The sequence below is a fragment of the Danaus plexippus genome, assembly GCF_018135715.1.
Source record: "Danaus plexippus chromosome 3 unlocalized genomic scaffold, MEX_DaPlex mxdp_34, whole genome shotgun sequence".
NCBI classification, from domain to species: Eukaryota; Metazoa; Arthropoda; class Insecta; order Lepidoptera; family Nymphalidae; genus Danaus; species Danaus plexippus.
In genome coordinates this window covers 56,820-84,541 of record NW_026869846.1, presented here as the reverse complement: position 1 = coordinate 84,541, position 27,722 = coordinate 56,820, and the positions used below count along the sequence as shown (strand labels likewise).

General features: G+C 34.8%; 1 protein-coding gene across 1 annotated transcript in view; it reads left to right on the top strand.

Annotated features, from left to right (window-relative positions):
- Positions 1-12,314: 12,314 nt before the first annotated feature.
- LOC116777347 (FMRFamide receptor-like) overlaps positions 12,315-27,722 on the top strand; it is a 35,076-nt gene continuing 19,668 nt past the window's right edge. The window contains exons 1-2 of the mRNA XM_032670885.2: positions 12,315-12,591; positions 25,498-25,556. The gene's annotated coding sequence lies outside the window, so the exon portion shown is untranslated. The remainder of the gene's footprint in view (positions 12,592-25,497; positions 25,557-27,722) is intronic.

Sequence of the window (27,722 nt, the reverse complement as noted above, 5' to 3'; positions counted from 1 at the left end):
GCATTGTGTTTATTGTAGCGTTATGGGACATGATTCTGGAATGTTACCATAACCGAAGGACCTAAAAGCTTCTATCGACAAACAAGATTGACTAACATTAGCGCAAAAATGGAGATACGGCAAGGTATGGAAGTGATAAAAGTTATGATGTAGCTCAAAGTTATGAGAGACGGTATTAAGATCACAGTGAGGTGATCTTTTGTATCACGTAGATGCTTCCATACGTTCTCGAGCTTCTGAAAGTATATAAAATTAGGCTTGCCTTATATGAAAGGAAAGGGCTTGTAACATATTATCATCAGATCTTAACTAGAAATACAGCCTTCATGTAACATATAATTATATAAATACTGATTGAAATGTTATGAAACGCAAACGAACAAATATGGCGCTAAATGTGGTAGGTATATAAAAGTTCAGTAACAGTATTGCGTAGGTCACAAATTAAATTAAACAGGAATATAAAAACTGATGACTTCCTTAACACTGTTCCGGACGTGATGTAGATACACAAATGAGGATAGCTGGTGTATGTGTATGTGTGTGAGTGTATGTGACACGCGGGACTGCGTTTGTGTGTGTGTGCGTGCCGAAGTTTGGCTGCTCTGTACTGTCACAGTAAGCTTGCATGATAATCTCTCTGTTGACGATCTAACCTGTATAGAAAATCAAATAAGCAAACAAGCAAATCTCATTATGTTCTTATTTCGTAATGCATTAAAATCAAATAATATGTTTTTTAATTTAAACATAAACACCTCGTATATATAAAATTAATTGAATCCCAGATTTGAATTTAAAATGAGTTTTATGACTCCATATTGCAAAATTTATATAATATTATTTATTATGAAAATTACGAGATTCATTTTGTATATTAATGACGAGCAGCCAGTTTAATATTACCAAATATTTTCCTCGAAGCCTGCACTTATTAGAGGCTGTATTAAAACGAGGCGCTAACGTCATATATCATAAGTAACATTTTTCCGCAACGTTGGCCGGGAACCCCCTTATTATCTCGGACATAACATATGATCCGAATGTTCCAACTCCTTGAATAACATCACCTAATATTGAGCTGTATTTCTTTTTATCTAACGAGTTAGTTACGAGTTAGTTGAAACAAGTTCGAATGGAAAAGAAAAACTCATCTATTTGAACGGCGAGCGTGTTAGGAAACTGTGTTAGTCACACAAAAAACTTTTTATTATTTTATTAATACATAATATGTATCAACTGTTACTTTAATTGCCTACCTTATTTTATTGCACATACGTTACGATCTCCATAGACAAAAGGCACATCGAGAAGAAATACGCATTTACATACAGAAAAGAACATTCAGTCTTACATCTAAAAAATATAACTGTAAGAATGACTAAAGCAATGAAATGTTTTAGCAACAGAAAAAAAGTTCGAATGCCACAAATTTTAAAATTTAAAAAATTAATATTTGAGCAACTTGTGGGCTTATAAGAAAAGATTTGCTCAAAGATTTAATCATTATTACGAAACAACGCTGTGAAAGAGCACCCAAAGCTGATAGAAGAAGTATTGAAAAGCCAGAAGCGTGATTTTGGCAGTTTGGTATCCGTGACGTCATCGTTTAAATATAAACGTCATGAATTTGAAAGCATTTCCCTGAGCTTGGATTACGAGTTTAATGTGATAATCACACTTAATACCCGCAGGTTTAGGAGTTCGGCTCTAATAGACCCTCACTATATAAACTTACAAAGGTTTCCTCTCACTTACTATTGTACTTATAATTATTGACTGACTTATCATTGTATAAACTGTCGTTAAGATGAGAATGGATTTAGCGTCTGAACAAAAATAGAAGTCTAAATCCGTTAGTCTAGTTTCCTATAAATGTGTCTTAATTAAAAAGTCTTTGATGTTTGTCGCGTCCTTTAAGTGCGAAACAAATATACTAACTATATTTGATTTCACGTAATAAGTTAAAGGATTTAAATATAAGTAATTAAATTATAAAAGATATTATTTATTGCTTTTATTTCATAGACTTAATGAACTCCGCCGGTGATGGTTTTATTACTATACAAAGCCGATTAAAAACGATTTACCGTTCACATTAAGTCTTAATATTGTGCTGTATTTTAATTTGAAAATATTTAATAGATTTTTGTGTGTTATCTTAAACGTCGGCAGTAAACTCCTTGTTTATAACATTCAGTTTATTCAAAACGCGATCAACCTGTTTCCCATCCTCATATAAAGTACAATGTGAAGGCCACACACCAACACAAGTTTTACAGAGCACAAGCACACGTCCTGTCCTGATTGAGGTACCGCTGTCACGTTTGGATAGTTGATGACATTTTACGAACTAAATGGCTTGTTGGCGGCCATGAAATGCTTTGAAAACATGCCAAAGCACGACAGCCGGGTGCTTTATAGAATACAATCAAGAACTGACCAGTTGTCAGTCAAAATATACTTTGAAATTTAAAATGCTGTTGCTTTTAAGATAAGGAAATCCAATATAAGCATATCCGTCCGGTGCCGCACGTGCGTGCTACATCTGTACATAACGTCGGGCCTGCGGACGATGGTGGCCGGAGAGCGCGGACCTTGTTTTCTAAAACACGGAGGATTCGTGAAATAGTTTTCTTTAAGTTAACTTTGAGATAACCGGTAGAGTCATAGCTTCACCGGTGATTTTCTGTTAAGGGACAAGTTCTTTCGGTCACCTGTTATATAAACGATCTGTTCGGAAAACACAGCGTCCGCTCGTGATACCGGCGTACATCTGTCACGGCAACATGAGACCTCGTCGTTTAAATATTGCTTTTCATTTCCATGTTAACAGCCTGAGCAAATGTAATCCCAGCGTTTGGCGATTCGAGCGATAAATTATATTTTCAGAATAACATTGTTTTGAGATAAATCAGCAGTGGACGATTTACTTGTAACAATTTTTAATGACTATTTAAGTTATAAGAATTATAACAATCTGTGTCAAACAGATATAATATGTACATGTGAGAAGTTGCGATAAAAAGTTTAAGTTATTTTTTTTTTGATTCTTAAATAAAACCAGAAGCTTGGCCCCTGAAGTTATTTTAGAAAGTGTAATAATGTAATTTAGTTATAACATTTTAAACATATAATGTAATCTCGGTTTATTTTACTATCAATTGAAGCCAAAAACCTTTTAACGTCTGACGTTAATAACATTACATTACGTACATTAAACGGAACGGAACGGAAATAGAACTTGTCGTATTTAATGTATATCGACGTAGCTCATAGTCACTTATATAAATATATGACGGCGTATTAAGAAAATATCATATAACTACCTCATTTTAAGAAAATTATTTGATTATATTTCTTTTGTTTATATTTAAATGTGTTCGTTTATTTATGTGATTATATTTAGTTGATAAATATTACAAATGTAATTTTAAAAAGACGCTTTTTAAAAGACGCTAACGTCAGTTAGATTGTCGAGTGGGGTTGCTAGTGGCGCCAACTTCGTAGCAGTCACCAAGGTATATAAATGGGAGCAGTCGCATTGTAAGGGCAGTGTTCACTTGGACACGGTGTTGGACGCACACTCGCCAATCCACGTGGCTCAAATTCATAATTGCTATTCTATAATAGTAAATTACTTTCGTGGTGTTAATCAAATAGTGACAAGTGAAATAAAGTTATTGCAAAGTGTATTGAAGTGTTAGTCATTGGATTGCAATATGAGTGGTTCACAAGACCCTAATGGGCTCGGCGCTCCGACATCAGAAGTGGGATTCACCCGGATACGCACACGCGAAGTCGGAGTCCAATTCTCCAAACCGAACATGACAAATGGAGAAAACTTTGTCAACTACAACAGCGGAACATGACAAATGGAGAAAACTTTTTTTTTAACTACAACAGCATAACATTTTTGAGTTAGTAAATTACACGAAGGCGCCCAAAGATGATGCAACAAGAATCACCTTTCCTGAATTCAACTTCAACTTCAACCCGGATAGAATCGATGCGGATGTGGAAGCGTGGTGCAACCGTAATGGGAAGTAAATTGATAATTTTAATAAGCGAAGCCTTGAGAGGGGCAGCATCAACATGGCTGGCGCCAAATTCCTATGAAAATGCAACGTGGCCCGAACTGAAGAATCTGTTCCTCGCTCGATTTGGCACTGCTGAAACACCAGCAGCTGCCGTTTCTAAAAATAATGAACAGCCGCTCAACTGATGGGGAGAATATTTCATCGTACGCATCCCGGATTTTTAATATTCTTATGAACCGTAGGAAAAATCTGACTACAGAACAAATTGCAGCTACTGTTGCACTTTCATTTATCACAGAAAAAAAAAAGTTCACGAACAAAATTGCAACAGGAATTACTGTCTTTTGTCTACAAGAAAAGAACCTCGCCAGTGTCTGAAAGAAATTATTCATTGAGTGAAGCCCAAAAGCCAAGATTTTACCGTTCTTGCTACAACTGTGGAAAAACAGGACATCTAGCGAATAATTCTTCTGTAACAAATCGGGATCCTATCAATATCCTTCGATGCAGCCAGGAGGACCATCATCTGACCAAACAACGGGTAGATATCTGCACCATCAGTCCTGCTTCAGGGGACCTTTATAATCTGGGTGAGAGATTTCCTTTTTATTTATTTTTTGATTCCGGTGCTCAGTGCTAATATCTGTGCTAATATGAGAAAGCGTAGCAAACATTTTTTTTCTGGTAAACGATCTCATAATACTGTCGCTTTTGAAAGATATAGGTAAGAAAAGTTTAGTGTGTCATTTACAAATTTTGTCAACGTTATTGATTCAAAACCACAACATTGAGTTATTGTTTCACGTTGTTCCTGATCAGTCACTTCAAAATGATATTTTAGTAGGACGGAATCTTGTCACTTTAGGTTTTACAGTTGAAATATCACCTGAACGGCTAGTTATTAATAAAACTAAAGTAGCACTGTTCAACATCGTCCCTATAGATTAAGCATAGATGAACGAATAGTTATTAGGGATAATATTCGTGATCTCATCAATGCCGGTGTCATACGGGTCATATGTGTGTGTGTAATATGTGTCATAAGTTGTTTTCCTTTTTAATTCTGAGTTACTAGGCAAGAAAAGGATGGTACTGATAGACTCTGCGTTGATTATTGTGAACTTCATATTAATACAGTTTATGATAGATATCTATTGCCCCTAATTGGAGATCAAATACAACATTTGGTTGGTGCTAAATTACTTTAAATTCCTATTCATCCCGAGTCTATTGAGCGTACTGCATTTGTAACACCAGATGGGCAGTATGAATATGTCACTATGCCTTTGGCCTTCGAAATGCACCATCTGTTTAACAACGCGCTATTAATAAAACCCTTGGTGAATTTTCTGAATCTTTTGCAGTTTGCTACATTTATGACATCATTATCCCGTCTGTCACAATTGGACAAGGTATTGAGAGACTTAAATTAGTCATAGACACTCTGACCAAAGCAGGATTTTCATTTAATCTCAAATAATGTGCCTTCTTGAAAAACAGAAGTTGATTACCTTGAATATCACGTTTCTTCTGGTCAAATAAGACCAAATCCTCGTAAGATTTTTGTTCTTACTTAATTACCTCCACCAAAAACTGCTACTCATCTTCGTCAATTTATAGGGTTAGCTTCTTATTTCCGGCAATTTATCCCAGATTTTTCTCAAATAATAGCCACACTTTACAGGATTACATCTAAAAGGGAGTTATTGATTGGAATCCTCAACTAGAGGAAATCCGTCAGAGAATCATTACCATTTAACCAAAAGACCTATATTGACTATTTTTGACCCTAATTTTCCGATCGAATTACATACAGACGCTAGTGTTCAGGGTTATGGGGCTATACTTATACAAAAAAAAATTTATAACAAACCTCATGTCATTGAATATTACAGTAAAAGAACTTCTCCATGTGAATCAAAATATCATTCTTACGAATTAGAAACGTTAGCAGTTGTTAAGGCCATTAAACATCTCAAACATTACTTACAGAATCGAAAATTTTTAGTAATTACAGATTGTAATACAATTAAAGCTTCTAAGACAAAAATGGACCTTACACCACGTGTGCAACGTTGGTGGTGCTTTCTTCAAATCTTTGATTTCGATATAAAATCTTTGATTTCGATATAGAATATCGACCAGGTAAAAAAAAAAAAAAAAAAAAAAATGGAGCATGTAGATCTTTTATCGCGTAATATTATTCCCAATAAAATTACAACAAAAATTAATCAGAAACAAATAAATTTTACTGAAATTTCGGAAAACTGGTTAATGCGGAACAACAAAAAGATTCGGAAATACTTGATTTAATTTCAAAACTTAACAACAATTCCCTAGATAAGGATATAGCAAAAACGTACGAGATGAGGCACGGGGTTTTGAATAGAAAGAAACAATCGCAGTTTCTGGCTACCAATGGTACCTCGTGCTTTTCAGTTAGCAGTAATAAATAACGTACATGAAAGTCTAATGCATTTAGGTTGAAAAAAAAAAAAAAAAAAAAAAGGAAGGAAAAAAAAAAAAAGGAAATTTGTGGATAATTGTATAACTTGCTAATTATCTAAATGTCATTCTGGCAAAATCCAAGCTGAATTGCATACCATCCCAAAGGTTGCATGTCCGTGACATACTACACACATATGTAGATGCAACTGGAAAATTGACGGGTAAAAATGACTTGAAAGAGTATGTTTTCGTCTTAATAGACGCTTTCACAAAATATACGATCCTTTATCATGCCAAAAAAATTGATTCTCCTAATGCTATATAGGCATTGAAATACAGCGTTTCTTTACTTGGAGCTCCCAGTCGTATTATTGCCGATCAGGGTAGGTGCTTTGCAAGCAAAGACTTCAAAGAAGTTTGTGATTCGCTCTGTATTAAACTTCATTTAATAGCCACAGATACGAATCGTTCCAATGGGCAAGTAGAAAGAGTATTGAGTACTCTTAAGAATATGCTTACTTCAATTGAAACTCAAAACCATAAGTCCTGGTAAGATGCCCTTCCCGAAGTCCAAATAGCTTTAAATTGTACTTTCTGTCATGTGACCAAGTCTAGTCCATTAGAAGTGTTGATAGGGAAAACGGCGCGTCCATTAAATTTAATGATTCCAAACAGTGATAGAAATGATTCTGTAGATTTACCTTTGGTAAGAGAGCGGGCGGCCCAATCAATACTGACTCACGTTAATACTGATAAAGTAAAGTTTGATAAGACAAAAGTTAAAATTAAACATTTTAAAGTAGATGTTTACGTCCTCTTAGAAAACCATAAACGCAATAAAACCAAATTAGACCCCAAATTTAAAGGTTCTTACCTGATAGCTCAACTTCTTAGCGGTGACAGGTATCTCCTGAAAGATTTAGATTCTAAGCGAACATATAAATATGCCCATGATCGCTTACGAGCCTTGCCCAAGTTTTATGTTCCACTCGAATTAGATCCTAATCTTATTGGATGCGCCGGTGACGGCAAAAGTATGTAATTGACTTTTATGTTTTGTGGTAAAATTCTATACTTTCTTTAATTATTAGAAATATAGATCTGTGTGATTAATATCTTGACAAAGATCTGTGTGGTTTATATCTTGTCAAAGATCTGTGTGAATAATATCTTGACAAAGATCTGTGTGGTATATATCTTGTCAAAGATCTGTGTGAATAATATCTTGACAAAGATCTGTGTGGTATATATCTTGTCAAAGATCTGTGTGATTAATATCTTGACAAAGATCTGTGTGGTATATATCTTGTCAAAGATCTGTGTGAATAATATCTTGACAAAGATCTGTGTGGTATATATCTTGTCAAAGATCTGTGTGAATAATATCTTGACAAAGATCTGTGTGGTATATATCTTGTCAAAGATCTGTGTGATTAATATCTTGACAAAGATCTGTGTGGTATATATCTTGTCAAAGATCTGTGTGATTAATATCTTGACAAAGATCTGTGTGGTTTCTATCTTGTCAAAGATCTGTGTGAATAATATCTTGACAAAGATCTGTGTGGTATATATCTTGTCAAAGATCTGTGTGATTAATATCTTGACAAAGATCTGTGTGGTATATATCTTGTCAAAGATCTGTGTGATTAATATCTTGACAAAGATCTGTGTGGTATATATCTTGTCAAAGATCTGTGTGATTAATATCTTGACAAAGATCTGTGTGGTATATATCTTGTCAAAGATCTGTGTGAATAATATCTTGACAAAGATCTGTGTGGTATATATCTTGTCAAAGATCTGTGTGATTAATATCTTGACAAAGATCTGTGTGGTATATATCTTGTCAAAGATCTGTGTGAATAATATCTTGACAAAGATCTGTGTGGTATATATCTTGTCAAAGATCTGTGTGAATAATATCTTGACAAAGATCTGTGTGGTATATATCTTGTCAAAGATCTGTGTGATTAATATCTTGACAAAGATCTGTGTGGTATATATCTTGTCAAAGATCTGTGTGATTAATATCTTGACAAAGATCTGGTTGGTATATATCTTGTCAAAGATCTGTGTGATTAATATCTTGACAAAGATCTGTGTGGTTTATATCTTGTCAAAGATATCAATAGTAAGATGAGATATAATGTTGACAGTCTTTAAAAGGTTTATGATGGTTTCTGTCAGAATAGCCGAGCGTAACCAAATATCAAATTTCTTTATTTGATTTTAGATTCTGTTAGGACACACGAGGACGTGTGATGTTGCAGGATGGCCGTGACGGCGTATTAAGAAAATATCATATAACTACCTCATTTTAAGAAAATTATTTGATTATATTTCTTTTGTTTATATTTAAATGTGTTCGTTTATTTATGTGATTATATTTAGTTGATAAATATTACAAATGTAATTTTAAAAAGACGCTTTTTAAAAGACGCTAACGTCAGTTAGATTGTCGAGTGGGGTTGCTAGTGGCGCCAACTTCGTAGCAGTCACCAAGGTATATAAATGGGAGCAGTCGCATTGTAAGGGCAGTGTTCACTTGGACACGGTGTTGGACGCACACTCGCCAATCCACGTGGCTCAAATTCATAATTGCTATTCTATAATAGTAAATTACTTTCGTGGTGTTAATCAAATAGTGACAAGTGAAATAAAGTTATTGCAAAGTGTATTGAAGTGTTAGTCATTGGATTGCAATATGAGTGGTTCACAAGACCCTAATGGGCTCGGCGCTCCGACATATATGTATATAAATAATAATTAAGAATAAGATAGCGTAGTGACAGTAAGATATAAAAAAAAACCATGTTCACAAGTCATCGAGTACGAGTGCTGATAAAACCGTTTCTTGTAGCAATTGTAAAACTGATTAAAAATGTTGAGCACAGGGAAAAGAAAAACTTACTGAAGTCTTACTTTTGACTCGAATATACTTTTTTAAGTGACCAGTAAGAATATGAATCTGACCGAGATAAATTGAACAATTTGTAACTTCATAAGCTTGGTGGGAAAGGCTCCATTATAAATCTGTGCAACGTAAGACATTTACCATCAACCTGCTCCCCCCGCCAGCTTTTATTGTCATAAAAACCGTTTACCAGCTGGGAGCTAACGAGTTAATACAGTGCAAAAAACAAAGCAAAATACGAGATTTATATTTTAGCAGCGATTGACTAATATTATATATAAACGTAGCTTACTTTTATTTTAAAACGTTAGAGTGCGCTAAAGTTCAAAAAGAAAACTCAGAACGATAAATTCATCGGCACGAGCAGGACTTGCAGCCTCCGGAACATCGCGTCACAGTTGTTTTGCCAGTTAAAGCTTTTAAGAAGAAACGTTTTAAAAACGCCACCGCCGCTGTTAAATTTGCATAATCATGTTTTTAACATTAAAACAGTGCTTGCTATACAACAGTTGAATAAATATACTATATAAAGTATTACAATATTAAATAGATACATCTGACATAACAGTAAATACATAGAATACTTAATGCACCCCCCGGAGTCTTCGGAGCATCCTTACTAGAGTGGGAATAATCCAAAGACCGTCAAGCTTGAAGGCACTAGTGACCCCGCGGCTCTGCAGCCGAGGCGATCAGAGTGAGTGTCGGCCTGAGGTGGGTACTCCCGGTTCTGTATCAGGTGATACAGATACCTCCAGGCTGCTTTCTTGGTTCGGAGGAAAGTAATAAAACACTGACCCCAACGATGAAAAAGGGCACGATAGTCTAATTGGTAAAGCATCCGGAATACCAAATGCACAAAATAATAAGAATTTAGAAATGACATTATAACTCTTGTAAAGGTCACGCTTTCATGTGTCTGGTATATAATGCTCGCTGCACTCCCTTGCAGCATCTCAATTAAAATGCTAATTCATGAAAGAAAAACGAACCGAAGCCTTTTAATGGAATGAAGCTCTGAAACCTCGTGAAATGTTGTGAGGACTTTTTATAAGGAAATATGACATCATGAGTCGATGTCATACAACTAAAAATAGATTCAAAGTAACGAGTAGATATGTGGAAGATTATTTAGAAAAACAAAACCTTCCCTTAATAAAGTAATAATGAGAACTAAAATAATAAGTGATGATGGTCGTTAAGGCGGAGCCGCCGTCACTGAAGTGTAACAGCAAAATATACTGATAGTGAGATAACGTCCAATAATACAGCGGACGAGACGAGATCAGTGATGTGACGTGCCTTCAAAATATGAAGATCCATTATATTGAATCAGTTATTGCGTTAGGAGACGGTCGACTGCTCACAGACGGTCACACGGCGATACGGACTCTTATATTAAATATTAACACAACTTATATATTATGTACAGATAAAGATAGGTCGTAGAGTTCACACTTTAAGCGGAAAACTTACTACGAGTACCATGACATCACATAATAATGATGTATTAAACGTAGTTATATAAAACCGGAGTCGAGCGTGTAATGGATGTCGTTATCCTGGACTCCTAATAATTATAATTTGAGATTAAAGTATCGAAAAGACCAATCGAAGGAATTAAACGTAATTTTCTATTGCGTGAGGATGTTGGAAAAGTCAACGAAAGTTAAGGACAACAAAAACAGAGAGGCTTTGTTATCAGATTGTGTGCCTTAGAGTCAAAGTTATTAATATACCCCTCGTCCGATATGTAAAACACACTGTGGGATAGTTTTCAGTGTACACACGTGATAACTTCATAGAGCTCTTAAAGTTTACATGAACTCTGTTTATCATCACATCCGACTCGTGTACAAAATATTAGAGAACGATCGATGCCGTTAATGTAATCGATGTATGTTTAATATATAACATTGATGACTAAACTAGGCAGTCTATCACTGTCCATATGAGATAAGTACAACAAATATATAAAATAAATTAAGTTACTAATGCTAGTAGCTACGTAAACGTAAAATATTATTTGTATCTTGTAAGTACTTCTTGGTTCACAATCTGTGTGGGCTCATGTCTACAACAAACAATCAATATTACATAATAATTAAATACAACCGGTGTAACGTAACACACGGTCTCAATGAACAACAACTTTAAGTATCCGCCGCCGTAAGTTTTATTTGCAGTAAAATTTTAATAACGACCCTCGCCGTGTGAAACGACTGCGACCAAAAAATTACTTCTTCAAATTAAATTACAATTCTGTCATCATATTTATTACTCGTTAATATTTTGTAAATATTATTAATTCTTATTGAAATTTAACAGTCGATGTCACAAATAATAAACAGCGTTCTATTTTACGAAACTTGGGGCTTTTATATAAAAAAATGTCAATCACAGCTTTTGGCGAGTGTTGTGAAAACCGAAGGCTAGTTGTAGACTTTATAATTTGAATACAATCGTCAGAGAGCTTGTGCAAACATTTCAGTTACAATGTTTATAAATCTGTGTTAGGTTATTTACGACTTGGTCGGATTGCGGACTGATCGGAAGACAGGTAGGATGAGAGGTTTTCGGCCGCTTCTTAAACACTATTCTTTACATAAACATGTGTTCACACGCCATCCGTATATTGTGTAACAGAAACAGCGTCTCACTAAGTGTAGATATTGTTCGAGGACCATTATCATTATATCAGCACGCCGCGCCGTCATGGCAACTGCTGTTAATTGTTAGAACTCGCTTATTATAATATTCGATATGGGAGGTTTCATCAATTCTTGTGATAATAATGAGTAGGAGTTTATACAAAGACACACGAACCAGTTACGAGGACATAGATTTTTAAATGACGCTGATCGACGTGTCTTCAGTCTCCAGTGACGCGAGGTCTCTCCGACCGAGACTCAGTAGTGGGATTCAGTTCAGTGAAGTTGGTAGCGCGCGTCGCAACGCCCGCCGACACACCACTCGCGGGAAAAATTACGAAAAGTATGTCAGTGGAAAAATATTAACTTTATAAGATCGGTGCTTGCATTGTTTGAGTGACAAATATGTAATAATATTTTAGTGGAAAGACCAACGCGGACACAGTTTGGTGTCGAGTTTATTATTATTGTTGTCGAGATTAGAGGCGACCGCGCACCGAGGAACGTTAGATTTGGCCATTTGTTTAATTAGCTCGTAAGTACTCATTGCAGAAAAAAACATGTTTCACTACTAGAGAATTTAAAAAAAGGATCCATTAAAATCATGGACACTTCTTGTGAATTTTGTGATAATATTTTGAACGAAAACCGGCTAAAAATTTTTCGTTTCTTATTTTTATTATAAAAATTGGCCTAATTGGCGTATTGTTAAATGAAACAAAATTGCCTCTACGATGATTAAAATGAATATTATAAACATTTATGAGTGAATTAAATCTTCATCAAATATATTTTTACTACCCTCTTTATATATTATTATTCTTTACAAGTTTCGTTCACTAATAAGAAGTTGCGTTCATATTTATTAATTACATTCTTGATGGTTTTAAAGTAATTTTTGGGAAACATTGTTCTAACAGTTGAGAGATAAAGAAGATTCTTTAAAGGGATGGAATGATACTAGTCGCTGTTAATAGTTTGGCAAAGTTTCGTTTATCGGAACATAAATTAAAAGTCATTGAAATATCTAATAACCATTATTGGTCTTCTCGAAATTGGTCATTTTTACTTAATTTCTCTATAGTCGTCGTAATTTCAGGACTACGCTTGACATTTGGGTTCTTGACATCACAAGAGACCAAATTGTATTTGTTTATTAGTACTAATGCTAGCGATTGTGCATTTTATATCCGGAATTTATTTTAAAATCGACGCAACAAGATCGAGGGAAGAGTTTGTTATAAAGACCGAGCGGCTCCCGGCCGACGGCCGTGTATGACGCCTACCTCGCTGAAGGGATTTACACACATTTGGAATTGTTTAACAGAAGTTTGATCATTAGCACTAAAAATAAACATATAAATCTCACTGATTATTGTTATATCGTTTAACATTCAAAACGTAGACGAACTGCGGTGATGCGGCTCTAGCGTTCTTTAATATTTTACTGTTAGTAACACAGAGAGTTATTTAAGACTTGTTATGAATAAGTACATCTGATTTGAGCCTCCTACATCGCGCTTTTCTTTAACTAAGAATTCTTTCATATTGGACTCACATTTATTACATACGTAGATAATAAACATCTTCTTAGGGCCATATAATATGGAATGTCCTCATTCGTATCCTCACGATATCGACATCTATATCTTTTTACGTTAAGAGCGCAATAAAATAATAAATTTTACAATTATTCCATCATAGCCATCAGCATTTTGATTAAAAAAGCGATTAAACGAAGCGATGAAGCTCCACCTACACGTAACAGAGATTGCCTTTGTGAATATGAACTCTGGACTGTGGACAATGTCTATTAAGCTTTTGTCCCGAAATCGTTGTTACCTTTGACTTTAAGATCGGTCTAATTGATCTATAATGAAAATACAATACTCATCGAATGGTTTTTGTCAGAAATTCTCAGCAATAATTACAATAATAGAGGTCTGCGTGAAGGTTATATATTTACTATAATAATTATTGAAGATTATCTGTTAAAATACACTACAAGCAAAATTTATAATAAAGAGAATACGGCTTAAGTAAAATAAAAAAACTTTAATGTTGTGAAAATATATAAACAATCAAAGCCATTTAAATAGCATCGTATTCAATTTAAAATACAAAATCAGAATAATTAAGATTTATTAGAACAAAGGAGGCTCCGATTTCAAATACAATACATTTCCATAAATATAAACTTAATATAAATGTTGTTAGTGGAGGGTCCGACGCGGTCTCTCTGTGTTAATACCTCAATAAACTGACTGTTATACACTAAAGAGGTCATCTGTACAAAGATGTATCGCCGTGGAGCCATGCTGCCTCCACTACACTTCAATATTAACATTATGATTTATGAATGGAAACAAATCACGTGATAGTTCATCAAGTGATTTGTTCTGTGTTAACAAGGTTACGTTAGTCTAAGCTTGAAAATTATGATTACTTTATTTTTATGGAATCCTTTCTAGGGTTAAGAATTTAAGTCAATCGAATTCTAACTATTTCTAATCGAATAAAATAAAACAGCCGGTTAACACGACAGGGTCACAATGACTTTCTTAAACTACTCAGGAATCATTTCGAGCGATTAAACTTTTAAATATTTTTTTTTATATTCGGAACCAGTCAAAGCATGTTTAGAACAAATTGATACTCTCGTGACAACAATCAAATAAAGAACCGTCTCTCCGACATTTGCTCTTACGCTTAGTATGTTATCAAAAGTTAGCAAGTTCAAGACAAAACAACAGTCTGTAAAACAGGGCTGCAGATGACTTATTGAAAATGTTAAGAGTAACTAGCATGAACAACTCAACCTAGTATATTATGTTGGCCGCGGCGCGGGCGCCTGGAGGAACGTCGACCGAATACACTTTTCGTTTATTATATGGAATACACACAGAGTTATGATACGCTAATAACCAACGCTAACCAATGTTATGTAACATCTTGAACTCGTTACGTATACCTTTACAACGACTTCTTATTCACGTTTGATACAAAAATAACAATCAAGTTCTAGACATGAATTTTAGGAATGCGATGCTGCGATGTTATTAGTATAACAAGTTGACATTAAATTATTCTGTGGAGTCGTTGTATTATTCACTATACGTGATTATGTTCCTCAATAGGCTTTGGAATTCACTTCCTTTTGAGAGAGTTTACAAAAGAATCGGGCTCAGTAAGTCGTGGCTTCACATTTTCCCTCCAGCGGAATGATGTCGAAGCTGGTAGATGTTTCTAAACAGACGCAACATGCGAACATCCCGGTAGTTACCGCTCCATTACTTTGACGATCACTTCATCTCTTAAACGTCTAAACCACATGTTAATTTCAGCCAATCAGCTGTCAGAGCATGCACCGCACTGTGAAAACTTTATTGATTCATTTAACAGTCCAGTCCATTGATTATGATTATGTTTAGTACGTGAATAATAAATAAAAGTTGAAGCGAGCGAAAAGCCGGATATAGATGAGAAAACACTAAGAAGTACATAGTCGGCAGACAATTCTTTGTCAGAGTTAATAGTTAATTCAAAAAATATATGAAACAGCTTTAAAATTAAATATCTTTGAAATAGATCGGATCGAAAGCGTGTTAAATCTATTCCCTTGTGAATCTTCGAAAGGTCAATCAAGAGTGAGTTGCTGGATCTATTTCGACATTCAACTACATTTGAAAAATATGTCAATGGATCAGACTGATAGATAAGAGACGCACATCTGAGGCTAGTTGAGATTTATGTGGCTTATTTATAACACTAAATTATAAAAAAAGGACATTAATGCAAGGTTACATCAGTGGCCTTACGACTAGTATTTTAACATGTAAATTAGATTTCAAATGTTGTGCAAAACGATTACATAACTTTTGATTGGCAGATGCCGTTTAAAAGATTTTAATTTTTTAATTCTTATACAAAAAATCGAGGCACATTGAACAATAAACAAGGAAAGGGTGAATCTCGTCGTGAATAAAATATTGAATTGAGTTAAAATTCGTTAACATTTGTTAAACGTTTTACACGAGGCCGGCGCAGGCTCCAGAGAACAAGAAAGAATCCTCGCGGGAGAAGAAACTTGTAAATATGAATAAAAATTTCTCAACTTGTGGAATGCAAGCTGTTTTATAACCTATGTTTGTAACATTCCTATAATTTAAAGATTTGTGTCTGAAAAACAGTTGACTATTGCTGAAATTGTTAATGTGAGAAAAGTTAGTGATGTTGACGGGTCACACAAAATAGGAGCGAAGTCTATCATAAACAGGTCCCGGAGACGGGAACATCAGCTGTCGTTGTCTCTGATAATAAAGAATACGAAACCTTTCAAAAAGTTACTGAACACAATATTATATCGTAAAACAAAAACATATTCTAAGAGGCTGAATTATCCAAAATTTCATTATGACTGATAAATGTTCATGATGCTACCGGAATTTGTTGCTAATGAGAGTAGAAATGATTCCCCCGCGGCGGCGGCGCGTCTTTGATAGAGCTAATGTGACTGTAACGGCGTGTGTTTGAACCTTATGCTGAAACGTTCATAATATTCATTAAGATTCATCCCGCTGTTTCATTCAATAAGAGAATTTAGATTGAAAAAAATCTTCACTCTCTAAGCAAACACGATCAACGGATACAAATATAACACGTGTCACACGTCGTGCGAAAATATGTTTAGAGTTGCGAAACAAGAAACTTAACCGACAACTAATGATAAAATGTTTACGAATTTATTAACATACAATCATAGCATCTCATACACCACGTCACAAATTATTATAATATAGGAGTGTGAACGACGGCCGGGCGACGCCGGGTTATATACTTCCGAACTGTTTGAACAACTATCGTGTTCACGTTAGTCGATGTAAATTTGTGAAACACGTCAAAGTAACTGATCCCTCCCAGCTTCACCTACTTTAAACGGATTATAGTTTCATTGAGGAGTTTCCTAAACATTCCATCATTTTCAGTTTATGTCAAAAGTTTCGAAAGCCTGAGCAACTGAAGGCTCGGTGTGTGTTACTCTCGCGTGATGTGGAGGAGATCGTCTCTGTGAATGATTGTAGGTTGAGATGTTAATATGCTGCTGAGTGATAACGACCTCGCCGTCTGTCGTGTTGTATGTTTGATAACTTTTATTAAAAAATAACCAGATTTAACAATCTTAATAGTGAGCGGTGATCATTTCCTGACCTCTAAAACCTGTTAAGGCCGGACAGGTTGTTGTGAGTTAATTAAACTCCGACACAAAATATTTTTTTTTCAACAAACATTTCGTTAAGTGTGAGAAATATTGAAATATTGTATTAATAGATTTTAGATTTGAATATTCAGCAGAGTATAATAATGAAAAATATTTTTAAACATCTGTCACGGAGTATGAAGTATACACATATTGGTAGACGACACTGCGTTTGCCACAAGTCCAGTCGACGTGTTCGTATACTAATATACAATACATTGAGCTGACGTTGCTGCTTACATTACAGAAGACAAACAAACGCAGCGAGGAGTTGGTCGGGAAGGTCACCTGGAGCTCGGGCACATGTACCGAGTGTTAAGGCAGGTCGGCGAAGCGAAACATTAGGGTTACTTTTATTGAAGGACTCGTTCAAATATTGACTAGGTTAATATATATACGAGTATAATGTATGTAAGAGATGATATGAAGAAAAAACATCTGTGTTTCTGCTTCGTCGGCACGGAGTTAGGTTCATTGGGCTCTAATTAATTAGTTGCTCCAAAAAGCCAACAAGTATTCATGATGTTCAAAAAAAACAGACATGACCGTGAATGAAGTCAGACGGATCGATCAGCAAAGAAATAAATATCATCAAAAGCGTTCCTTTATATCGTGCCCGGTGTTTAGTCGATGTGTTCAGGTACTAACTTTACCGCTATATTGTATGTATCCATCAAGAGGTTGTTAATTAGATTGAACTGTAGATCTTTTCTGTTCGTTTAACTGTATGAAACTATTTCTCTGTAACTCTGTTCCACCTCTAGCTACCACTGGATATTAATGGTGGTACCATTCATTACCGCCAGCGGCAATCTCGAGTATCATTACATTCCGGCGACAATTGATGGCGGCAGTTCACGACGTACCTACTGGGTTGGACGAAAAAATACGAGCGGAACGTCCTTCAGGAGATGCTTCCCGGCGGAGCTGCTGTATATATGAATGACACTTGATATATAAATAATAAAGTGAGGAATGTTCCCTCTCGCGTCGCACAAATACATCACTCCTCAATACGACTAATGTATAAATATATATTATTTCTGATTTTCGGAAAATAAAACGTCAATTTTCTACGTGGAAATCAATTTTGTTGTGAATATAATGAAGTTATCTCTGTAATGTTCGTAAATGTACATGTCGGGTTCCTAAAATAGAAGTCAGCTACTAAATGGCTAGTTGAATCGGCGTAACGAGATGATACGTGAGTATACAACATCCATCGGCTATGAATAGCGTCACGGCTAGATTGACACGAAGACAGGGAACCACTGACCCTCTCACTTGTACCGTATAATTTTTAGAATAGAGCAATTGTTTGATAATATTATTATTTACTTGTAGACACACGATAGACTCACGAGTACACAAGATAGATTGCCATAATCTAAATTAGCAATACGTTGTGTTCTGTCGCTTGTTTGATGCAATGTTTTTTGGTTTTTATTGGTGTGCATAGTATTGCTAATTGTATTCAAACATTATAAATGATTCATTACAAATATTATAACAAGCATTTATTTTAATGAGATCTAAGATTTTCGCGAGTCTTCATTGAAATAAAACTAATATATTTCGGATTTACTACGCTTTTATAATGATTTTTACGCTTTTATTATGAGTACGTACTCCGGATGTTCCCACCCGTGATCACGTGATCACGCTTGCTGCAAAGTAACCGAAACGTCAGGAGTATGTTGTTAAAAATAATTAATGATAGACGCATATAATCCGAAAAATATTAGTTTTATTTCAATGATTTATTTTATATGGGTTTGGTTCGATCATAATGTTTACATACAAATGAAAAAAAAGTTCAGATGTGCTCTCGCTCTTCAATTTTCGATTAGTTATCCTCAGCCTATTTGTATAAAATTTCAGTCACAAAATATTTTTTTAAACTCAGACACGAGTATCGCGGGTATATGAGGTCATAGTGCGTTAGGTATTTTGTTCACTTACGTGATATGTTCTCGTCGTTTTAGATTTGTGCTTGTATTTTTGGTTTGAGAATATTTCGATTTCGATATTGATATACTATAAATACATAAAGGTGCTTATAAGGAACCAAAGGAACCAAAATAAATAATCAAAAAGAAAAAGAAAAAAACTGCTGTAAGTAGTGTTCTGTAAAGCTGTTAGAAACGATACTTATATTATACAAGAGGCTAGAGCGAGAGACGTCCGCGTCGGCTTTAATTAGCGATGACAGTCTTACAAATGGTTTTAAAAACCCGCTACTAAAGAAACATTTAAATTACAAACGAGTGTCCCGCAAACTGTAATTTCTTAACGCCTGTGTCTCATAACTCTTTCTTTAAACAGAAGTAATATTTCCAAACACAATACTTATCTTTTTATATAAAAATAGGATCATTTTTCTGGTTGCAAATTAAGTTAGAGCAATATTTCTTCGTGTTATTTTTGTCGCGTTTGTTTTCTATTTTAATATTATTTCTTTTGTGTTTCGTAGAACGATCAAAACTAGGAACTGTCATTTTGTTTTCTGTAAACAAAACACCAGTGTGCCAACTCATAATCCGAGGCCCGGACGCTACGAGATATCATGAACCCTACAAATCGGCTTTACAATGAGGCCTCGGCTGCGACGTTAAACTTTACTTTTCATTTAAAAAATAAACTGATTAAATGTGTTAAAAGTCTCACTTCAGCAGCCAACTTTGACTCGCTGTATTACAAAGCTCCTTCATGTGTTGCGACTGGTGAAACGACGACTGTTGGAGGAACGTTTATGATAACAGCGAATGGTTGAAATGTTCTCATCATAATCGGAGCGTGCCCTCACTCACTCGTTCGGATAATTTGGGATTTCATTAATTGCTTAGGGTTGTATCGGAACCGCTCGGCGACGAGTTAACTATAATTACGTGTTTGATGTGCGGCCCTTAATTACTGAAAGTACACATGCAACATATTTACCTTTATACAGAGAATGGCAAAAACAAGAAAATTTAATTAATATAATTTTAATTACCGTGATACGTGAGTCGTTGAGAATACCTTTTGATATCCTAAAGCCGATGGGAATTCGGCAAACAGAAGAAAATAAATGACATAATTAAAGAAACACGTGTTTCATATTATCAGTGGAACGGAACCGACAACAACGAATGTGAGACGAGCTCGTTGGATTGATTCACCAATCAACAATACTCTGTGGTCCTCTGCTCTGGTTTACAAGAATCACTCTCCGTAGAGTTATATTACTCATTTATGAAGTTATTTATTTACGAATCAGCGTTATTATGTTTTTGGTTTCTGCGCTAATGAAGTTTTCTTCTTCAAACCTGTCTGAGTCATCACCTGAAAATCCACTAAAAGTATTCAGTCAGCTGTTATCTTTGAGAGATCAGTTGTCGGGGTCAGAGTTCGAACGCTCGCCCACCGGAACACAGGAAACAGAATTAGGACGAGTTAAAGGAGAGTTTGAAATAAAACGTTATTCGTGAGGCGTTTCATGGTTACAGATGACTCTTTATTTTTATAATCACATGGAAAGTGTAAACTCAGCTGACCGCTGTCTCGAATCATTTATGGTCTATGAGTCGTATTTATTTCAACGAGTTTGAAGAACACGAGTATTTTCATTGTACAAAGTGTCAGTGTCATGACACCGGCCGCTTCGTCTCTTCGAAGGCGATACTTTTTAAAATACACGACGAAAAAAAAGTTGTCTTGCATCTGGACACGAGATATTGACAAATTATTTTAAATGTCTTTTTTTGTTTTACATAAGCATGATGACATACATATTACATATTTTAAGAATGTAGGAGATGTTGAGCGATAGTTAAAGATAGATTACAATCGAAAACATCGTATTCTGAAAATAAATGTTTCTAAGTCTTTCAGGTAAATTTTTTTTTGTAACCAAAATAATAGGAATAATAATAATTAAATTACAATGAAACAAAACTGTAATTTTTTATACGAGCATTTAAAAGGGTAAAATATTTAAATAAAACCCAGAGGAAAGACGTGGGATTTAAATTCAATTTGAACAAATTTAATGGATGAGAAAACACAACGAAACGAACATAAGGAAGACAAAGCCGTCCTGGTACTTGGAATAATATGGATTCTACTAATACACAAAGAATGAGCACAGAAAGAATGAAGCCTAGCACTTTATAAAACATTTGTGTCTGTCTGGAACGTTTAGGAGGAGTCTTTAATGAACAGGAAAAATAATAATAACGGATTCCAAATGAAGCATCTTGAAATAGTGTTCTGTTCCTAGAATAAAAATAAACAATGTTTTAATATATCAAGTGTGTATGTGGTCGTTGCCGAAGTGCCAGGTCAGATACAAAGAGCTATTTTTAGGTGTCCATGTTGACGCGATGCAGGTTATTATTACATGCTCGATAGTTATACGTAGCACAGACAGCGCGACTCAACTCACGACGTGGCCGAATAGCGACGACATTATAATACACACATGACTGTACGAGTAACGACTCTAATGAACAGTTTACCTGACTCCGTATAAATTAGGAGCGATAATGTTCGAGCGCAGATAACTACATTTTGAAATATGACAACTGTTTCAATAGGAATTAAATAAAGAGAGTATTTGCTATCACAAAGCCAGTAGTTAGGCTGTCAGAGAGGCACGGAAACGTGTGTCGAAATACAAAGACAATAATAGAGGGCAATTAATTTGAACGAACGAAATGAATTTATAGGAGAGGTCTGAGTTTCGTCACGAGATGCGAGTGTAGAGAGAGAATATATATACCTAACTAGTCACCGGAATCTGTGGTCCGGCCTTGACATTAGATATTTGTGCTAATAATTTAATTAATTAATACACAATGTCTTGGTTAACATTAATTAAAATAGTTTTATTTTACATTCCTTTGAATTGCTACTCTCATTTCGTTAGTGCGAGTGTTACTATGTCATGAGCTGGTATGTTAAATATTTCGAAGAAAAATTTACGACCTCATATTAATTTTCAGCAGAGACGAGTGACGATTTATTCGAGAAATATGTATGATCAAGTCACACGTGAAAACAAAAACTGTGATCATTTCTTGTGGGACAAATATAAATGTCATTATGTTTTGGCTCACGTGTAGTGTTCTTGGCAGCCGTGGCGATTGCAAATACATGAACTACGAGTATGTAGTATAGCAGCCGTGACCGCGAGATTAATGACTGTGACATTAGTGTTAAATCATGCCTTATTATTAAAAAGGCCCGTCGAAGTTAAAGAGGAAAAAAAAGCCATTGAAGGAAATCCCATAAGTCTCATAAAATAAATGGTAAAACGTTTAAGAAGCTTTCGTTAAGATCACTTGACAGTTATTTCCATAAACGAGGATGTGACATGCTCTCGTACTCACGATTCACAAATATATAGTGATATATTGTCGATGTTTTATTTTGTTCTGGAGGCGCTCTGAGCTGGATGTATGGCGTCTGTTACACCTGCACTGGCACACTTTATATTGCGCTATAACCGATACGTGTGATTTATGACACACATCAAGGAGTTTTCGTTTCAACAGGGTGAAGATATATTACATTAATATTCAGCTGCTTATTTATTCAACAACGGCTCCCAAATTATTGATACGGATACCTGTGTGTTTGGGTTCGGGTGTGTGTTAAAATTGCGTTTTACCCATGTTCATGCACATGCATACACTTACGATCAAGGAAAAATATTAGTCTACTAGTTAGACTGAGATAAACAAAGGTTACCTCGAGAAAGTTTTTATTTTAGACTATATTATACAGCATCATTTTCCATTGAACAAAGAAATTCAAATGATACGCTTATTGATAGTTTCAGGAAAAATTCTGAAGTTTTGATCGTACTCCTACAAATAATAACAGTTCTAAGATATGTTAAAGCAATTTGAAAGAAAGATTCACCATTACTTCGAGAGTCCGCTCTGATGCGAGACGAGCTGATTACCCTATTTGTTCCAAGACTTGACTTAATATATATGTAAAAAGGTATTGTCACCGGCTCCATGTTTAAACACGTACTTCCGGTTTAATGTTTAAAATACGTGCGTCATTTAAAGGACAACGGGTCAGGTTCATATCAGGATATGTTATAAAAGTACAAACGGTCTTGAATTTAAAGTTTGATTTGTATGTTAATGCGCCCCGGACACCTTCAATAAAATCCAAAGCAGACTAATTAACTATTACAGCCGACAGTTCAGTCACACCTTCCTCTGTTAGGTTGCTCTATCGTTCATTTAAATCGGTGTCGTAAAGTACATCGGGCTGGAAAGTTTTGGCAGATAACAGAGAGTAACTGTCGTTTCAGGCGGAAGATAAGCGCAATAGAACAACGGCAACGTCCCAGGGAGTAGAACACTTGGCAGGGGATTACTGTTTAAAACGTTCCTGTACAATCCGTTTTACGAGGACATTTTAAAATGCGAATAATTTTATCAATATGTCGATCGAGGGATCAATCGAACAAAACTTGTTTTAATGTGAAATTAGAAAAAGTAGTGTTCATTTTTCAACTTCAATTATGTAAAGCCTTATGTAGTCTCCGCTTCAAATGTCTCAAATGACATCGACCTGATGCATCACAGCATAACAGTATTCTGAGACGCGTCTCTATCACTCTCTTACTGTCGATACTTGAAAAACTACCAAAATGAAATAAAATAAAATTACGTCTGAAATAAATCCTTTAATATATTTTGTTTTTTATTGAAAATATCTTCTTGCCAATTTTAATACAATGAGCTGTCACATTCAATATAAATACATTACAAAATATAAAAATGTGACATTAATATCCTTGAATTTAATTGTGACATCACAATGATATTGCTCTTACGTATTTTGTTTTCGATGATAAAATATTTCAAAATAAAACAATAAATAAAAAAAAAACAGCAGTGAATGGTCTCAGTTTTTTTGTAACGTCAATGTCTTTTACGGCTCCCTGATTCCATAGATAATACACAAAAACACAAGGAGTAAAAAAAAATTAACGAAAAACATGAGTGGGCGTAAGCTTTAACAATTAATTTGCAGTTTTGGAAGATCGTTTTTCTTCATTAGGATGTTATTACGGAAAGTTTAAATTAATTTTATAAACAGGAATTGTATCGTGGTGATTTGATCTTCTAAGAATTATGTTCTTGAAACTGAACGTTACGTTTTAACCTAATTGCTCATTCTGTATATTTCGAACAGTAGCTTCGTGTCTAGACTAGCGAAGTAGAAAAATAAAGTAGAAAGTAATATTATTACTAATGTAAGTATGTACGGTTTGGTGGCTCATATTCTGCTTAGTCACTTGTTACATAAGACTTTTTGCGTTTTTTGTGCTTGACAATATTTAATGTGACGGGAGATATGAGCAACAAACTTTGTGTCTCCGAGAGGAATAATATGAGCGATTATTTGCCTCAACACATAAAAAATGGACTTACGTAACTTTAAGAGATTAATGAGGTTTAACAGAAAAAAGCTTTATATCACATTTTGTGACCGAAATGTCTACCGCAGTGCTAAATCATGAGTAAATCTCGAGCGGGTCGTGTAACCACTTTATTCATATCATCTCATATTGTCCATCATTAATTAGTACGAGAGTTACTCTTACATTGAACGTATTACGTCTCTGATATATTACGTATCTTAGAGGTTTTATAAATATTTTGTGAAGAGGAGATTTATTAAACTTATATTTTATTCAATATAGTATACATTTAAGGTGTTTCGTGAATTTATTATTTGTAAGAAAGAGATTTTTAGAAAACTATATTTAAAGCGAGGAAACGGAAACCATACGATCACTAAAACAGTTACCCGTCAATCTGTGACGCGTTTATCTTGTCAAGTTGGCAACTCGTTAAGTTGTTAACTTCCCATGATTTGTGACGCGGCTGTACCTCTGTCACTCTCAATAACAGTCTCTTGATAGAATCATTTTATCGTATCCATGTAGGAGCGTCATTATTTCTAATAATACTTACACAATTGGAATCCTCTCTCTTACTCATTTAAACTTTAAAAAGTCTCTGAATCTTTTTTCAGCCAAATCCGATAATGTTTTTTTCAACGTTCTTTTATTAAACAAAACCCAAGTTTCCTTTTCAAAATTTAATAATCTTAGGGAAGTAATACAGAATGTTACGAAGCAAAAAATTAATTCGTTTACTTTGTTTACAGGAATTTCATCGTTAGCTGGAAATTTAGGATCGAAACTCGCAGCGAACTCGCCGCCTGACGTGAGTTTTGTTTTAGTTTAATTTCAGTTACATTATAATTAAAGTGTTCTGTTCCTCGCGTGAGAAGGAAGCCTCGGCTGGAACACCTCCTTAGGAATCAAAAGAGGATACAAAAGAATATTTATAACATTCTATAAAAAGATGAGACATACATTATACGAATTCAGCAAACGTTTCAGTAACTATTAATGATACTCCAGACCGTATTATTTCTCCTTTACACTTGTACAGTAAACTGTGGAAGGACATTTCATAGTTTTATATAAAAATATAAAGTGAAGAGCACACAGCCTGACATTGTCTTTGTTTGCCGCGATACCTCAACGTCACTGTAATGTAATTAAGACGGTTTGACCGAAGACCTTCTTTCCTGTAAGAAATAAGATAAACGAGATGTCTACACAAAAAAATGGTTTTTATGGTTAATATTATGAAGGAATGGTTTTAATTGAATCTACGAGTCTCTTTATGTTGTGTCAATATTTTTCTTAATTTTGCAAAAAGATAATATTTGCTGGTTTGTATGTAGGAAAACAGTAACAACACTACAGATTGACTTGAAAATAATATACCAACATTAAAAAAGGTCCTGTCATTTACTCCATACACTGTTTATAACTATAAATTACAGTAACGGTATTTGTAAAACAGTTCCACGGAAAAAGGCGTCAATAGGACGCTCTGAGGTGGTAGAGCCTAGATGTTGTCAGTTACTGCAGCTCGAACATAGGCTGGCTCGACCGGGGAAGTACCACCCTCTCACAGAAGATCAGCGTGAAGTAGCCTATTATGGTTGCGCTCGATGAGTGAGAGAGCCGGTTGCCCTTTCCCTGTTCCTACCCTTTCCTGCCATTTCCTTATCCCCACCTCGCCCTCTTCCTAAAAAACCAAGGTTGGCAACGCATCCGCAACATAAGACTTGTCGTGGATGTCTATGGGTAACGGTGACTACCGCCCATCAAGTAGGCCGTCTGCTCGTTTGCCATCTCTCTCATAAAAAATAAATATAGTATATACAATAAATGCTGAAATATAGTTCTATTAATAAATTGGAAATAGAACTTCAAGTAAAAGATTTCATGTACGACATATTTTTATACTTATCTGAATAATCAACAAAATCCTTGCTCTGCTCCGAACTTATCAACTGGTTCTGTAATTTGGACGATGGGCGAAGTAAATTAGGCTCCGATACAGTCTTGAGCAAAAAAAACAAAAGATTAAATTATGAAACTAAAACTATTATAATAATAGATCTGCAAGTCCTTTAAGCAATGTCCGGATTCCGAGAACGAGTGTAATGATTACAATCATTACAAATTCCTGCATCACACTGCATCCAAACCACTTCCGAGCAGTTATTTATCATCGTTTTATCTTCTACATTTAGCACGTCTCTTATCCTCGTTTTCGTCTTTTGAACTGCTGAAGTCCTCATACACTACCACTACTTCCTCAATGTCAGTTTCTTAACATTGGTTAATAGCTTTTTTTGTTTTCGCTTTGGTAATTTGATACGTCCTACTGTAATAAAAACTACAAATACAACCCTAAGGCAAGACTATTTTCTCCATAAATAACCAATATAAAATACATTTTATAATTATCTTAAATGTTCCTTTAACTTAGTTACACTGTTACAACAACCGGACTTACTGGACACGATTTACACGAAAAAATATAAAATTTTGAATTTTGGAAATGAAAGACCATCGATTTAGCTTATTTTTATTATAACCGAACGATATAATGTTAGACAAGAAAATAGCTATTTTATCATACATTTGTTTCATTTTAAACTCGAGTAATGTAGGTAAAAACATGATTGCGAGTGTGAAATATAATAAATAAATATTGAAATGAAGACAAATATAAAATTTTAATGATTATATTGAAACGTGAGGTCGCTTAATTAAAAAAAAACAATAAGGAAATATGTTCTGTCGGATTTAATTCGGACCGTACGTGATCCGGACGAGGAGTGACGCGAACAACAAACAGACGAACCAATTGAAAATAAATACCATACATTTCTATACTTATATATAATATATTCGGTCCACATTATTATTTGAATCACATTACAAGAACACTCATTCCGGTTTGAAGGAAGACAGACGGAAGGTGTAGCGAGTGTTGTGAGATTTATTAGATTTACGTGTCCCT